This window comes from Miniopterus schreibersii, assembly GCF_964146895.1.
Source record: "Miniopterus schreibersii genome assembly, chromosome: 2".
Taxonomy (NCBI): Eukaryota; Metazoa; Chordata; class Mammalia; order Chiroptera; family Miniopteridae; genus Miniopterus; species Miniopterus schreibersii.
The window spans coordinates 53,519,145-53,536,777 of record NC_138102.1 but is presented as its reverse complement, the minus strand read 5'-3'; the positions used below and the strand labels follow the sequence as shown (position 1 = coordinate 53,536,777).

The 17,633-nt window shown below is 35.3% G+C and overlaps 1 protein-coding gene across 5 annotated transcripts in view; it reads right to left on the bottom strand.

Moving 5' to 3' along the window:
* The window catches only part of KLF12 (KLF transcription factor 12), a 389,105-nt gene that overhangs the window by 349,147 nt on the left and 22,325 nt on the right, over positions 1-17,633 (bottom strand). The window contains exon 1 of one of the 5 annotated variants that reach the window (XM_081127131.1): positions 3,187-3,211. The exons of the other annotated variants lie outside the window; for them this stretch is intronic. The gene's annotated coding sequence lies outside the window, so the exon portion shown is untranslated. Of the gene's footprint in view, positions 1-3,186; positions 3,212-17,633 lie in introns of those variants that run through there. 5 annotated transcript variants of the gene reach the window in all.

The window sequence follows — 17,633 nt, the reverse complement described above, 5'->3', positions numbered from 1 at the left end:
GAACCTAAAAACTGTATACAGTGAGAGGGACTATAATCAATACATTTTACCTCAGGCCAATTTATCTAGATAGGTAAAAGAAAGAAAAATACAAACCAATGCAAATGAGCATTATTTTGGTTTAAACAGCAACCTACTATTTAAACCACTCCAATTTCAACATAAGTTACTAATTACAAACACATGAAAGTCATTCCTTCCTTAGAATGACTAGTTTTCCCAAATATTTCAGAGCGCACCAGGTGTACTTGTGAAAACAACGGAAAAAATAACTATACCATATTTGTCATACACACAAATACATGCAAACAAAGCTGATAATTTTTTAAATCTTGTTCACTCAAATTATCTATAGTTTAATCACTTGGCAGATGAGACAGCAAGGACAGTGGTTTTATTATTAATAACTACAAAATATATAATCTTCAAGTATTGAGAAAAAACGATAGCTCCTAGCTTTAAAAAGCATATGCACATGGCCTTCACAGAGAAGTGATCTGAGCACAACAGGTTTCCACAGCACTCTGCATTTTCTTTCTATACAGCATGAGCTGTCTCCTCTCACCACCTTGTGCATTTCAAAGGGGAAAGGACTGGGCGAGGAATCCACACAATGAAGCACAATGTCTGGGGCATAGGAGGCACTCAGTAAATGTGTTTTTCTGCCCCCCAAACTAGAAAAGCTCTTAGATCTACTGTTCTACTGATTTGGCTACATTTTGAAAGCATTTTTGAAGCTACACATTTTCAGCATAAAACACCTCACATAAGTAATATGTTCTATAATTATTCTACTCACGGTATGCAGTATTATTTCCTTTCAGTTGTTTTGCACTTAATCTTTCACATTTCACAGGAAACCTCAGTTCTAATTTCCATTTCTGAAATTTGATCAATAAAAAGTCTACACTTTATAGACTCTGATCATATACCTTCCAGCCTGAAAAGTTTACACTTTTAAATCTCCAGGTAGAACAAAGATAAATTCATTTCCCCTTTTTTCACATCCATGTCTTTCTTGAGATATGACTGAAAACTCCACATGGGATTTCAGATTAGAAATGTCAGGGGTTTATGACAATGAAACTGTGTTCAGCAAAACCTCAATTATCTAGAATCCTCAAGGAGAAAGTACTCTAACATGGCTGCACTTTTGTTACCAGTTTAAAAGTGAACACTTTTCAGTACCATGTTTTAAATTCTAATTTTTAAAGGCCATGTTTATAAATGGTGTTACATGTTTCCAACTCCTTAGAAAGAATGTAAGGAAAACAAACTATTCTTAGTGACTTGTAGTCACCATTTTGAACACCAGTTACAGTGAGGAGTGACCTCTGCCAAGCCCCATATCTGATTGCAGAATCGGGCTGGGTGTGTTGGGTTGTGTTCAGCATGGTATTGTGATACTGTCAAGGACACACAGTCCCCCCCCCCACACACACACAACAAACCCTGTATCTCTTACACCTTCATGAAATACTCTTGAGATGGTAGAGTTTTCCCCACCCAGATTCCTACCATCTCCCATCATGTCCCAAGCTAGCTCTTCTGTTCTAAAGAGGCTCAACTTTTACACACATCCTGAGCAGTTCCTCTTGGTTATGCTACTTTGCTGACAAGTACTCAGAGGTTGTTTTGGGAGGTTCTCTTCTTCCCCCTTTAGTTATAAAACTCAGAATGCTTTCATCTGAATTGGTGATACTGAAAGGTACCGGGTTCAAACAATTGTGAAAGTTTTCCATAAAATAATTCTAACTAAACTCTAAGCTCTCTCTTAAATTGTTTAATCTTCCTTTGTACTCTGTCCCTTTCCCTGGCATTTAGCATGGTGCTCAGAAAACAAAAGGTGACTAGACTATACCCAACCACGGGGGGGGGGGGGGGGGGGGGGGGGAGGGGGGGGGGAAGGTCCTCTATTTTTCTAGCATAGAAAAAAAACACAGCACCAAATACTACAATTACAATGAACCTCAATCCAAATTCCACTGAATCACCTCATATGCAAGATGTATTCTAAATAAAATGTGGTCATTAAAGATTCAATAACGTAACTTGATCTCCTCAGAGAATTTTAAAGGCAGAAACAATGGCCTAGGATTTCCTTCAAGCCTTTTCAAATCAATATTTATAAATCATGTTTCTGTCTCCTAGGAAACTAAGTAGGTTATACCTACAGCAAGAAAATTCTACCAATGTCGTTTTTCTTTTATCCTTGGCTCACACATGTGGTTACTGCTTATTAGAAGGAAAAAAAATTACCTTCCATATCATGGATACCACAATGAAGAGACTATCACTTTCTCAGCCTGCTTCTCCTCCTGGGGTGATGGAAGAACAGAATAAAAGCCTGCCCACAGAGCTCCAAAAAGCTGGAAAGCAACTTATGATCTAGTTCAGTAAGTGCCCCTCAGTTTGTGGCATTTAGCTTAATTCATTATGTGAAAGATGAGACAAAAAGTTAAAAACTTGGCCTTACTAGAAACATCGGGTCAGAGATTTCTGGGTTCAAATTCCAAATCTCTTTCCTTGGCTGAGTTACTTCTCTGTTTCTAACTCTTAATAACGGGGAAATGCCTAGCTCACATGTGGTAATTTAGTTTAAAAATGAATATAAAATACCAAGTTCAGAACAATTTTGTCTCAGAAAAAAACCTCCAAGAGCCATGTTCAAAGATGGCAAAACTGGTAGTTTTTTAAGGACTTTATGACTAGTGTAAAATAAGGATCTTTTGTTGCACTCTCATCTTATAGAGGTGACATGAAGACATGGCATTTTCAGAACGTTCAGCAGAGTATCCCTTCTACAAACATCTGAAAATAAATTTTTAACTCTGAGAATGTGGGCCCATCTCTGCTAGGTCCACAAATACCTAAGCTTGCTCTGACTTTTTATTTAATCAACCACCTTGATTTTCCTTAATAAAGGAGGAAAACTGAGGCACAAATCATAACACGGATGAACTGTAGACATAATGACAGTTTGTTTGAACAGTTTCCAATTTCTAAAAACTTTACTGAACCTCAGGAAAGTATAAAGCATCACAACCCTGGCCCACAGACCCAAATGCCACACTTGCTGCTTCATGAGACTCAGACACTACATTCCAACACTTTTAACACATTTTTAAGTATTTTCACAAACATTTAAACATGCAGCATACTTTAAAATATAAATGTTATACATACATTCATGTGCTTTTATGATTTAAATATGTGCAGTTGCAAAGCAACTTTTATCAGCAGCAACTCATTCTTGTTCCATACTTCAGGCCCCAATTCCACAAACTGCTCCTCCAAATACTTTTTTTTAAATATTCCTTTTGACTTACAGGTGCACCTATTGGTCCAACACACAAATATTCAGAATTCAATGTTCTATTCTCTCCCTTTTATAAGACATATAAATCCAAAACAGCAAGAAACTGAGAAATGTAATCGACCAACCAGCTAAATTAATCTGACTGGCTCACAGTTAGCCCTTAGTACCAAATGATCTTCAGACACTGCAGCTCTCAATTTCCCTCTGTTCCATTCGCCTCCTCACAGGATCCCAGGAATCCTGGTCCCAGGAACGTAACCATTTCAGCCATAATGCTAAAGGCAATTCAGATTTTCAGTTTATCAGACACGGCTAATGCTGAACTCACTTCTCAAAATCTTAAAATTACACATTGATGTGAGGACATTGCGCCCATTTTAATTAAGTGCTAAAAATGGTCCATGTAATTACTAACCATCAGTATTGCTTACCTCTTGACAAAAGCTTGGTGTTATAAACTGCTAATCAAACAATAATAATTACTATTATTATTATTACCACTATCACCACCACCAAATCCAAAAGCACTGGGACCTTAGGTATAACTTTTGACTTAAAGCCCTGAGAGTTAAAGTCCTATCTGGGCCTCTGACTTTACTGTATTCAAGCTCTATAACCTAGTGACGGTCACTTTTCCATTATCTACAGAAAACAGATGATTTCTAAAGCTCCTTGGAGCTTCCAGGACTCTTTAGGACTAATGCCTTAGAGATTGGCATACTGAATAATGAATGGCTGCATCAAACCTCATGCACAGGTTGTGCCACACGATGGGAATGCATACTTCCCAGGTATTTAGTCAATACCAAAGGAAAGCACCATTGTAAAAAAATCAAAATTTGGTAAACTTTTTTAAAATTTTTATGCAAGGAGTCTTCATCATAGGCTTAACATTTTTTAGAAAATGTTTTGCTAGGTAACTTATGTAGCACTAAACTATAATTAAGCAATTATGTTCCAAAACCTAAAAAGGTACTATATTAAAGCAAACAAATAAAATGTTCACATGGAAAGCAGTATTTCCAACATCTTAAAGTGGTAATATGTTATATGACATAGGCCTGGTATTATAATACAAATGAGTGAAGTTTCATTAACACTTGTTTACTTTCTGAAAGTTAGGAAAGGCTACTTTTAAGACTCATTCTTTACTACTCAACTTAGATTCCTAATATCATTCTATAAATGGTTTTAGAGCCCTACATCAACCCCCATAAGCATTTAGACCCCTCACAATGCAAATCTTACTTTGCTCAGAAACATAAGCTGGCACCCTCCGATTAAGCGAGAAAGACTAAGTGAGACCCTCAAATCAAAGTGCTGGTCGTATATCAGGACCTGCAACTCTCAGAGTGATTCCTTTAGCCTGGCCACGTATGTATTCCCACACCACAAATACCAAACAATTCATTCAGTAGATCTTGGGAAACAAAGAAGATGCTAAGTGCAGGGTCCTAGGGAAGCACTTCCAATGTATTTCTATAACATCATTCTTCCCCTTTTATAAAATCCATGGCATGTAATTCAGCTGTTTTACCCCCTACTCAGGGTTCCATAATGGTGAAGACTGTCCAACTTCTTCACCTCTTTGGGAAAGAATAAGTGTGGATTTAAGCTGAAAATTAAAACACACACACACATATTCTAACAACAGTCCTAAAGGCATTAATGGCACAGATTCAGCCAAAAAACATTACTGTATTTTGTGCCCAGTAGCACTCGAGGACATGGAGCACTGTGAGGGGAAGAAGCACATGCAATCATGGTGACATGCTAACTACTGCACTTACTGCTCATGCAACTTGCTATAAATTTAAAATTATTTCTAAGTAAATACATTTTAAAATTATTATTTCTAAAATGTCGATCAAAAAACAAATTCTAGGACACTGCAATTTCATTCAGTTAAACTTTTTTAAAATAAATAAATAAATAGGAGTATACTTTCAGCTGGCCATTGGAGGGTTTTTTTCATGGTGTCAAATCAAAATAATGATTTGATTTTAAAATTTTGTAATTTCAAAAATGTTAGTCTAGGTGGTAAGAAATAGCATCAACAGTGCAACATGGAAAATTCCTGTTCGGAGGTACTCTACATCTAAAACAGCAGAGTAGGAGCGGGGACATGGAGGCTATTAATGGTCACTAACAAGCAGACAATCTCCTATGTAGCTAAAGTACACCTCACAGAGAATTTTGAAGAACAAAGTCCACATCTTCAATTAGAGGTATTTGGCTAATTTATAATGTGATATTTTTATTTGACTTTATAGGTCTTTTTGAGGGGGAAAAAATCAAAATTAAGAAAATGTCTCCTTTTCCTTGAAATAATCTGTAATGAAAAAGACTACTTCGAAATTACTATGAATATGTATTAGCGAGACATAACTCAATTCTTCCTAATTTCAAAGGCCTTGATCTACTATAACGCCATCAAATAAAGTACAATTACACAAATAACTCCCCATCGTAACATGAGACCTGCTTCATCAGTTTACATAACAATTTAGAAAAAAATGACAGAAGTTTTGTTAGAAGTAGATGGAGTTAGTTAAAACATACCATTGTAATAGATCCTAAGAAGTGAATTTAATATGAGAAAGATGAGAACAATTTTTCCTAGTGGAATAATCACCTATCCAAAACTGGGTTATAACTTTTATTTTATCCTGTTATTAAAATATAGACACACACACCATACAAAAATAGAGAAACATATACAGGTAACAACATTTCCCACATGACGTGTTTTGGGGGCTTGTGAGTCATCCCAGTTGCACATACGTTATTTGAATGATTTCTACATTCTGTTTCTAGATAGTTCTGAGTACTGCATCATTACTCCTGTATAGACAGGTAGAGGTATTCAGTGAACAGTTAAACTCATGCTCTGTTATCCAACATGTAATAACCAAGATACTTCTGCACATTCACATAAATCAAGATTCATAAAGATGAATATGGTACCAAAATTGCTTGACTTATGTGTCCTATGAATCATTAAAAATTAAAAACTACTCAATATCATATGGTTTCAGTTAATATACATGTTGGAAGTTTTCAATGACCAGGATCCCACTTTCTTGGTCAAGACAAATACGGTTTTTACTCTATTTGTCTCCACTTCCCCTACATTTTGCTCAACTTTTTAATTTCTGTTCTTGGCACCACCATTTTCCCAGAGTTACAGACTGGAAAAATAATATAGCTAGAGCTAGTATACAATTTCAGAAGTCAATAATTTTCTATCAAGAAAGCATTGCCTTAGTTTAGTATAAGTTCATGAACATATATATATATACACACTGTTACTAATTAAATCTATCAACTTCTAAATTCATTAGATTTATTTTAAGAAGCAATAGACTAGCAATATAAAAGAGAATAGCACAGGAAGCCAATAAACAATGGTGGTTGTGAGATAAACATGGACTGGCTAGGCTCTCGTATTTTAACTTGATGAGTAAACATTACTAAGTAGGTTAGTTCTCCCTTTATGCCCTGTACAGATCCCACAGTAGCACTGTGTATCTTTCCTTTGTAGCACTTTACCCACTTTCATTAATTTAATTAATTTCTAAAATTATTTGTTGGATGTCTGTCTTTTCTTTTGGACCATAAGCTGCACAGTTCACAGTGGGTTGGGTGACAGTTATGTTCAGTACATCTCTGGTCCAAGTACAGCATAAGTCAATGATTGTTTCAGTGCTGGTAAGAGAGACCTATACTTTTACTAATTAAATACAAAGTTTATTAGACAACAGTATTTATAAATCTCTAAAAAAAAGTTGGAGATCAATGATGAATCTCTCAAGATCTATAAGAAAGGTCAGGAGATATACTGTCAAAAGATATAGTGACTTATTTAGCCATTTCAGAACTCTTAAGTGTTTTCTAGAAATACAACTATATGAGTGTTGTAACCCCCAAAATATAATTGAGCTTTGTCCCTAATCCTCTCTAACTTTATTGCAGACTATTTGCTTAAGTTTTCTTAAAATATCAATCTGATTAATGAAGTGAAAAACAAGAAGCAAAGCTAAGTTCAATATAATCACATCATCATCATATTTGAATTGGTCTAATTAGAAGCATCACAGAATACACGGTGGAATAACTTGATGTTATTGTAGGTTTATGCACAATGCAAAAATAAATGGGGGAGGGAGGGGGAGGGGGAGGGAAGGGGGAAGGGAAGGGAAGGGGGGGAAGGGAAGGGAAGGGGGGGAAGGGAAGGGAAGGGAAGGGAAGGGAAGGGAAGGGAAGGGAAGGGAAGGGAAGGGAAGGGAAGGGAAGGGAAGGGAAGGGAAGGGAAGGGAAGGGAAGGGAAGGGAAGGGAAGGGAAGGGAAGGGAAGGGAAGGGAAGGGAAGGGAAGGGAAGGGAAGGGAAGGGAAGGGAAGGGAAGGGAAGGGAAGGGAAGGGAAGGGAAGGGAAGGGAAGGGAAGGGAAGGGAAGGGAGAGGGTCTCTGGTAAAAGAGTAAATTCATAAATACACATGGAATGGGATGCAGAGACTGAATTCCTGGCTTCTCGCACCAAGTCACAGATGGAGGAGACAGCATTACCTGGCTTCCAACCTGAACTTGTTAAAAGAAACAGAGCTTCTGAAGGAGAGCATTTTCCATGAAAGGATGAAGTACTTGTTCAAATAATTCTGTACTCAAGCACTGAAAAATTAAAGTATAAATACTGCACTGTGCCTAATTATCCCAAAGGTGAAAGAGGAAGACTTTTGTAAAGTGACAGGAGGAAAAAATACCTCTCATACCACGGCTAAGGTCACAATGTGCCCAGAAGAACAGAAGAGACTCACGCCGACATGGATGCTCTCAGCATCACCTCTTACTGTAATAAACTCAAGGTAGTTATGAGACAGCAATTGTCAGTGTGGAAAGGAAATAGTATAACTGAATTTCACACACTTCATTGAGCCTCTACCCTATTCCATACAGCTTAGACCACCAAACAGAGAATTCAAGGCTGATTCTAAAATACCGTCCCTGTCCTCAAGGCACTCACAGTCAATTATCTTTCATGATCACATTTTTTGCTTACTGGCTATTAAAGGCTTCATCTATGTTTCACCTGTAGATAGAAAATGCTTACAGAGCTTTAAACAAGGAACTATCTAAACTGATATGTAAGACTTTTGATAATACAGGTATTTCAACAGCTGCCTCTATCAATTTTTTAAACTGGACATCTTAAACATTAAATTGAGTTCAAATATTTAACATAAATTTTCATTTAATTTGCTGAAAAGTTTATTATTTTAAATACTGGTAAAATCCTAATTAATATAATTCACCACAAAATGAAATTAATGGTTTCTAACATAACAAAAGTGAAGCTAATTTAGGGTGCTTTATAATTGAATTCTCATTTCTTTTACTCAACACTACATCTCAAAACATAATTTTTTCCCCAATTTTCAAATGTTCAAATTTTTTCAAAAAGTCCATCTTATTGATAAGCAATAATGACATTTTCTGAAGATGAAATCAATGCATACTTACAAAACTGCTCATAGGAATTCTGCATGTTATCAAGACCATAAACCAAATCATATCCAATGAAATATGACTGCCTAGAAAACAGATGATTGTAGTATGCAAAATAAATAATTATTAGACATCTGCTATAACACAAGTATATATTGTTAGGTATTTTTCTTTATCTCTAAAGACACCAAGCTGTTTAGTAACTCAAATCTGTCTCCCCACTGACCAACCATACAGTGTGGGGCATAAGTAGTTTTACAGTTGTTCATATAGAAAACACAATAATTAATAAATAATAATACAAGAATAAACTCTGTGTGTTGAGTACTCACAAATGTAAACCTACTTTTGCTCCACCCTGTACAATACAGCCAAGCCAAACAATTCAAGAAAGGCTGTCTTATTCCTCCTCTGGATTACCATAGTGTAGTCTTGGCAAGGGAGTTAGTTTCAACTCAACAGAGCTCGAAGGAAAAAAGGAAAAGCGCCTCTATGGGACACACATGTATTCAGGATTCAACTTCTCAGAGCAAATATTCCGAGAAGAGTTCCCGTGCAATTTTTCTCCAAACTTTCCAATCAAAACTTGTAATCATAGTATCACTAAGGTAAAATAAAGAAATAAGCTGGATTCAAAGATAATACTATCTCCACAGAAATAAGAGTGAATAGGAATGTTAAAAGTCATCACTTATTAGAGCATTTTATGTTCTACTTGTATAAATGTGAGGGGTCTAGGTGTATGTATCAATTTAAAGACTAACAAGCAGCTTAGAGAAATAAACCACATATTAGAAACTAGGAATCAGGGAAAGGGAACAAAACCAGTAACAGCTGCCCTGTACTTGAAGGATGGTGCTCCTAAGTAAGCTGAGTGAGAGAACAACCTGATGGGGAGCAAAGTGAAGAAGCTGCTCACACTGCATGACAAAAATTCCCAAAAAGGGGAAATTCCCATACACGGCCCTTTACATTCAGAGTCAGCAAGTCAGCAAAGGCGCCCTACTAAGCCTCAGAAGAAATAAGCAAGTGTTAACACAAAAAATAGTCACAAGATATGTTAGACAATTTGTTTTGGTAACAAAGTCTAGGCTCATACACAGTACATATGGTCCTTTAATTTTCATTCCATAAAAATTGCTAGCTAAATCTTCAAGAATTAGGTCACATTTTTTCCAACACTTTACTTTTTCACAAGCATTATTCATCAAAGAAACTAAATGTATCATAGACACTTAACAGTCAATAGAGATCATAAAAAAGCTCTTTCTAAATTATTTTAATGTATATCTCTCATCTGCTTGAATATATGCTATGTTCTCTGCAATAGCAATAATAATAATTTCTCCATGACTAGGTCATTCTGGTATTCTTGGAATCTCTTTAGATCAACTTTTCAATACTATAAGGAAATTAGAAGACCACTGAATTCCTACTGACTCCAACTACTCTACAACTCTTTGAGAAACTCTAAATGCTTATTTACATATAGTTTTTCTTCAAAAAGCCAACTAGAACTCTTTTAAGAGCAAAAGACAAAAGTTAACACATTCACATCAAATTTTATACTAGGAGGAAATACACTCGTCTCTAAATATACGTGGAAATTCTATCTAAATTACTCATACTGCATGACAAAAAATTTTCAATAAATTCTAAAATGCAGAATTTATGTATCATATTTTCTAACTAAAAATGGATAACAAAATGAAAAATTGAATCACTCTGAAATAACCATTAGAATGTGCAATAGAAAACAGAAAAAAAAAAGTACTAAACTTGAATATTTTAAAATAATAAATCATAGACTAGTTTACTTTTTTAATGTTTTTTTCCTTCCTTTTTATTGAATTTATTGAGATGACACTGGTTAACAAAATTATACAGGTTTCAGGTGCACAATTCCACCACACGTCATCTGTGCACTGTATTGAGTGTTCACCACCCCAAGTCAAGTCTTCCATCACCCTTTATCCCTCCTACACTCTCCTCCCCCTCCGCCTACCCATCTGTGGAATCTAATGAACAAAATGAATGAACAAGCAAAATAGAGACAGACTCATAAAGAGACTACTTTATTTTTAAAGGTATAAAGTATAAAAATCATGAAATTAAGAATTGCTTTAACCACCAAATTTTAAAATTTTATTATATTTAAATTTATGCTGCTAAAGATCAAAATAGCCACAAAATTATTTTGGAGGTAACCATGAATATCAATTAATATTGACTTAAAAAGAGCAGGAAATCTAACTGGGTCAATTACTACAAAAAGATTTGGTGGGATGTGGGGTGGAGGAAAATAAATAGTTAATTATAAAAAGAGATAGATAAAAACAAAGTTTCTCAACATTTAAAGAATAGATATTTTAAAAGAACTTTTAAAAGAAAAGATCATTCTGATGCTCTGGGAATTATTCCAGAGCACAATAAAACATAGAAAACTTACTAATTTATTATTGAAAAGCAACTACTATAATCCAAAGCATCAATAGTCAAAGAGGAAACTCATAAGATTCCCAAAAGCTTTGATAAAGTTTGAAATCTATTCTTAATTACAATTCTTAGTGTAAAAAGAAAATGATGCTTCTTTAACATAAAAATATCAATCCAAGCCAGTGGAGATTTCCTACAAGTACATACCAATAATGACTAGTTAGAAAATATAAAGGGTCAAGGAGGATATTTACAAAAGCAAGTACAAATACAAAATATCTATAGAACTCAAATCATAAAAGTTGCTAAACTTTACTGAAAAACAACATAAAATAAGGTTTAAATTAACTAAATACATACCATATTTCTGGGGAAATAAAATAATTATAAAAATCATATGGAAGAATAAAGTGGCAATAAGAGCCAAGACATTGTTTTAAAATAATGGAAGATTTTAACTAAACTGTATTAAAATGTCTATAATACAGTAATTAAAATAATGTGAGATTAAGGAAAGGTGGTAAGCTCCAACCACTGGTTATAAGACCTCAAATGTTTCAAAAAACATTGGAAATATAAAATTTTTAAGGAAAATTTTCTCATGTTTCTCTGTTAGCTTAAATCTATGAAAGCATTGTATATTTCCAAGGAAAGCATTTTTGTGGGCTAAGCCCGCCCCAGTGGACCTCAGCCCTATACACACCCAGCACTTCCTGCCTCACCCTGAGCTCAAGCTGCTTCCTGCGCCTAGACAGCCCTTTCCTCTCCCTCCACCCATTAAAAAGCAACCCACCCAACAATGTGCAGCTCATAGGCCATCCCTCTACAGAGCAGTCTTAGAACCTCTAATAGGAATTATCATTACTTTCCCTCTACTACAAGGATTACGGTTCTTATCACAGCTTAACTTTAGAAATTATCCAATGTGTTTGTCTTTTCCTCTAGATTGGAGAATAAGAACCGTCTAATAATAATACATACAGTGTGGTAAAGATAGTCTATTCAATAAGTGGTGTTGGGAAAACTAGACAGATACAAGCAAAAAAATGAAACTAGACCACCTTTCACAACACATAAGAATAAATTCAAAATGGATTAAGGACTTAAATGTTAGACTCAAAATCATAAAAATGCTAGAAGAAAACATAGTGAAATCTCGGACATTTCTCACAGCAATATTTTTTTCTAATACATCGACTAGGGCAAGGGAAACAAACAAACAAAATAAACAAATGAGACTACATCAAACTGAAAATGTTTTTGCAAAGCAAAGGAAACCATCAACAAAATGAAAGGACAACCCACTGAATGGGAGAACATATTTGCCAATACATCTGATAAGGGCTTAAAATATCCAAAATTTATAAGGAACTTACAAAACTCAACACCAAAAAAACAAACAATCCAATTAAGAAATGGGCAAAGGGCCTGAAGAGACACTTCTCCAAAGAGGACATACAGATGGCCAACAGAATATGAAAGGATGCTCATCATCACGAATCATTAGACAGATGCAAATTACAACCACAATGAGGTATCACCTCACATCTGTCAGAATGGCTATCAATAAATCAACAAACAAGTGCTGGCGAGGGTATGGAGAAAAGTGAACGTCAGTGCACTGTTGGTCAGAATGCAGATTGGTGCAACTAGTGTGGAAAGCAGTATGGAGTTACCTCAAAAAATTAAAAATGGAACTGCCTTATGACCCAGTGATTCCACATCTGGGAATTTATGAGAAGAAACTCAGAACTCTAATTTGAAAGAATATATGCAATCCTATGTTTACTGCAACGTTATTTACAAGAGCCAAGATTTGGAAGCAGCCCAAATGTCGATCAGTAGATGAGCAGATAAATAAGATGAGGTATATTTACACAATGGAATACTACAAAACCATAATAAAGAAGGAAATCTTACCTTTTGTGACAGCATGGATGGACATACAAAGCATTACGCTGAGTGAAATAAGCCAGCCAGAGAAAGCCAAGTACCATATGATTTCACTTATATGTATAACATAATACATATAATCTAATGTATAACATAAACTAATGGAGTGTAGACAGACTCATGGATACAGAGAACTGACGGATTGCTGCTGTCAGAGGGGAGGGAGTTGGGGGCTGAGTGAGAGGGGTGAAGTTATCAAGCAAAGAAAAAATAAAGAGGCTCATGGAGGCAGACAACAGTTGTATGGTGACTGCAAGAGGGAAGGAGGAGTGGGGAAAGGTAGAAAAAAATAAAGGGGGGATAAATGGTGATGGATGAAGACTTGAATTGGGATGGTAAACATACAATATAACATACAGATGATGTGTTATAGAATTGTATACCTGAAACCTATATAAATTTATTAACCAATGTCACTGCAATAAATTCAAAATAATAATAATAATAATAATACCTGCTGCTATCTATTGGCTAGACACAGTGATGATGCTTTGCACACAGCTTCTGTAATCCTCTCAACAAATCCAAAATAGATATTATTCCCATTTTACAGATATGTAGTGGAGTTCAATAACTAAACAGGCCCTGGAAGAAATAGGATTCTAATTCTTTTTGTCAGGTTTCACCAACCATACTAGAGTTAGTCAAAATTAAACAAAAATGACTTTGGGTTTTCCTTTGAAAGGAGGTTAGCGTGACAGATATGGCTACAATTAAGAAGAATGAGTCCAAGGCTAAGAGTTAGTAGCTTGCAGTCCAGAAATAAGACGTAAGTACCACATGAAGCATAAGAGACTAATTAGCAAGTATTCTAACTCTGTATTTGAGATTAACTTCTAAAATATAATTTGTATCCAATATAATCCAATAAAATATAATTTTGCCTTAGCAAATACTAGTGCTTCACTTGAATTCTATATCCTCAGTGGGGAAAAAGAAACACATGGAAACTGTACTATAGCATGAGAGAAAGTTTGAACTGTAAGACATCTTTTGCAATACCCTTCATATTCTTTTCATTTTAAGTACAGTGTGAAGTTTTTATAATACCTACTTTGTCATTGTTTTATAGGAACTAAAAATAAGTCATCTTTGAGACACCTATATTAGGTTACCTTAATAGAATTGAAAATAATCCTAAAACAATTTGTTGACAATTTCTAAAGTGACAATTACTTTGTTTGAGACATTTCAGGAGCTATGAGTGAAAAAAGAGAAGACAATCTAATAGCAAAGCTCTTTCAAGAGATGATATGAAATGTCCAATTAATCATTCACCCTAAAGAACACAATTTATTTGCAGTGTCTTTAAAAGTACAATACAACATCTCACATAGGGAAACATCTGTACCAATGAAAAAGGAGTGGTCTTTTAAACGTGTTATTAGTTAAACTAGAAATGTAGTCTTTCAAAGTGGTAGTATTAGAGAAATTGTAAGGATGGCATACCTCCTCTTTCTTTTTGGATTCTTGAAATATATTTTTTAAGTTCCATTTATTACAAAGGCAAAGATGTTAAGGAAAACTTAAGTACTTTTCTGGCCATTTGGAAACTTAGTATCTGTTTAAGGTTAGAATGCCATAAATTTCAATCAATCATACCTTGGCTCAGATTTTAAAATAATTCGTATTTAATGTTTGTTCTATATAGCAGAAATATTTAACTCTCCTTTCAAAAGAAAAAAGGATCCCTAATTTAATAGATTATTGTATCATGAACAGGGGTCAGCAGACTTTAGAGACCGTGCCCTGTTTTTATAAGGCCTGCTCTCCAAGAACAGCTTTTACATTTTTAAGAGTTGTAAAATATCTCTATATGTGTGTGTGTATATATACACACACACATATATATACAAAAGGGTTATAAATATGTGTGTGTGTATTTGAAGTACACACACACACAAATACACACACAAATAAACATGCACATATATATGCACACACCCTCAGACACCTTATGAAGCCAGAAATGTCTAAAATATCTACCTTTAGGCCTGTTATACAAAAGTTTATTGACGCCCCCATCACAGAGTATAAAGAGTTCTTTATAATTGTGGCCTCATGTGTAAGCCACTGATTCACACTACACTCTAAGCTGCCAAAGGGTCTGAGCCAGAAGAATAAGTGATTAGGCATGGGTGGAGGGTGATTTTTTAAATATATTTTTATATTTAATACAGAGACAGACTCCTAGAGTTTCAAATATGGCAGCTTAGAATGTCAATGTGACTTCAGGAAACTGCTCTACTCTTAACACTTGAAAACACTGAGATTTTAGATGGAGTGCTCACCTCACAGGTGGGAGTTAAAGGAGCAGGGCATGCTATTTCGTACACTTTTCCCCTCCCTCTAACTTCTCCAGCCACTTTCTTCTAGTACACTCTTCATTCAAACTCAGATCAAAAGTTTCTTCCTCAATGAATCCTCCCAATTAACAAAGTTAGCTGCACCCTTCAACACTTTCAGAATACTCTATACAAACTTTTATTTCACAATTTATTGTAACATTTTGATTTAATTTTCAAAAAAAATAAAAATAAATTGAATTCCTGGTAGCAAAAACCTTGTCTTGCTCAACTTTGTACCCCTAGCATTTACCAGAATGCCTTCCCCATGGGGAAGGGGATTGGTTTCCTGTGGCTGACCCAACAAATTATTACAAACTTGGTGGCTAACAACAGAAATAATTCTCTCACTATTTTGGACGCCAAAAGTCCAAAATCAAGGTGATGACAGGGCCACATTCTCCCAGAAGGCTCTAAGTGAGAATCCATTCCTTGTCTCTTCCAGCGTCTGGTGGCTGCTAGTATATCTTAGTGTTCCTTGGCTTGTAGCCACATCACTCCAATCTCTCCTTCTAGCTTCATATGGCCTTCTCCTCTTCTGACTCTTATAAGGACACATCACTGGATTTAAGGCCAACCCAGGCCATCCAGGACAATCTCATCTCAAGATCCTTAATTATATCTGCAAAGACCCTTTTTCCAAATAAGGTAACATCTGCATGTTCTAGGGATTTAGACATCTTTTTGAGAGCCACTATTCAACCCACTGCACTGTACATTCAATAAATGTGTTCATTTTTCCTGCCTTATATCCAAATGAAATAAAGTTATCCTCTGGATAAACCCCTAAAAAGAGAAGAAAAATAGAAAAAGTAAAGCCTTTATTTCCTTCTCTTCTTTGCTGATGTCCCGTTTGAAAAGCAATCACTAAGGCATACACAGAAGTTGAAACCACATTTCCTGGCTGAACCCTAAGAATTGTGGGTTCTGCATAGTGCCCAACAACAAATCTTTGAAGACCATTTCTTTATTCCTAGGGAAAAAGCCCAAAGTTATGTATCTTTGCTCACAAATCAACTCTTTTTGTTCATACAGTCATTCTGTAAAGACTCTCTAGATGAAGTTTCAATCTCTTTAAATTCTTTATCTATGGTCATGACTGCTTTACACCATGTGTGATTTTATTTGAGTAGTAGGCAGTCAAATTATTAAGAACACCCCCTTATGAAAAACTTAACCACGAGTTAAAGCCTTATTTCTCAAGAATTTAGGCTTTGGGTCTCTTATGGATTGTTTGTGTCTACCCAGAATGTATACATTGAAGACTTAACCTTCACTGTGACTATATTTGGAGATAGGGCCTCAGAGGAGGTAAATATAGGTTAAATGAGGTCATATGACTACTGTCTAATCCAATAAGGCTGGTGCCCTTATAAGAAGGAACACCAGAGCTAGCTTGCTCTCTCTCTCTCTCTCTCTGCCATGTAAAGACACAAGCCAGGAAGAAAGACCTCATCAAAAACCAATCCTGCTGGACATTATTCTGGGAATTCTAGTCCCCAGGACTGTGATAAAATAAATGTCTGCTGTCTAAGCCATCCAGCCCATGGAATTTTGTTATGGCAGCTCAAACAAAGACAGGATCTAAATATAATCCCATAATCCCATTCACATTATAAATATTCAATGAGAAGGCATTTATTTCCATGACTTTGTTCCCAATATACAGTTCAAGATTTTATAACTCTTTAAAAGACTTTTCAGAAAATATTTTAACCATACAGAGATCAAAGATTGCTATGATTTTCAAATTTGGGTTAGAAACTGGGATAACAATTTCAAAACTGTAATTAGGACTAAAGTAATTTTTCTTTTCAAGGACTCCATTTTTAACTAAAGAGACCCATGAACCCAGCAAATTATTAAATAATGCTAGAAGTGCAATGTATCCATAGACTCATATTGTTAGAATAAACCATCCCTAGTACCGCAGCATACCAGGGCATCAAGATCATGAAAACCCACAAAGGAGATAATGTAAAACAAATGGCAGTGACCTTACTATAATATATAGTAAAAAATCTATTTTTCCTATTCTTACCACAACAAGCTATTTCCAACCAAGGGCATCACATTAA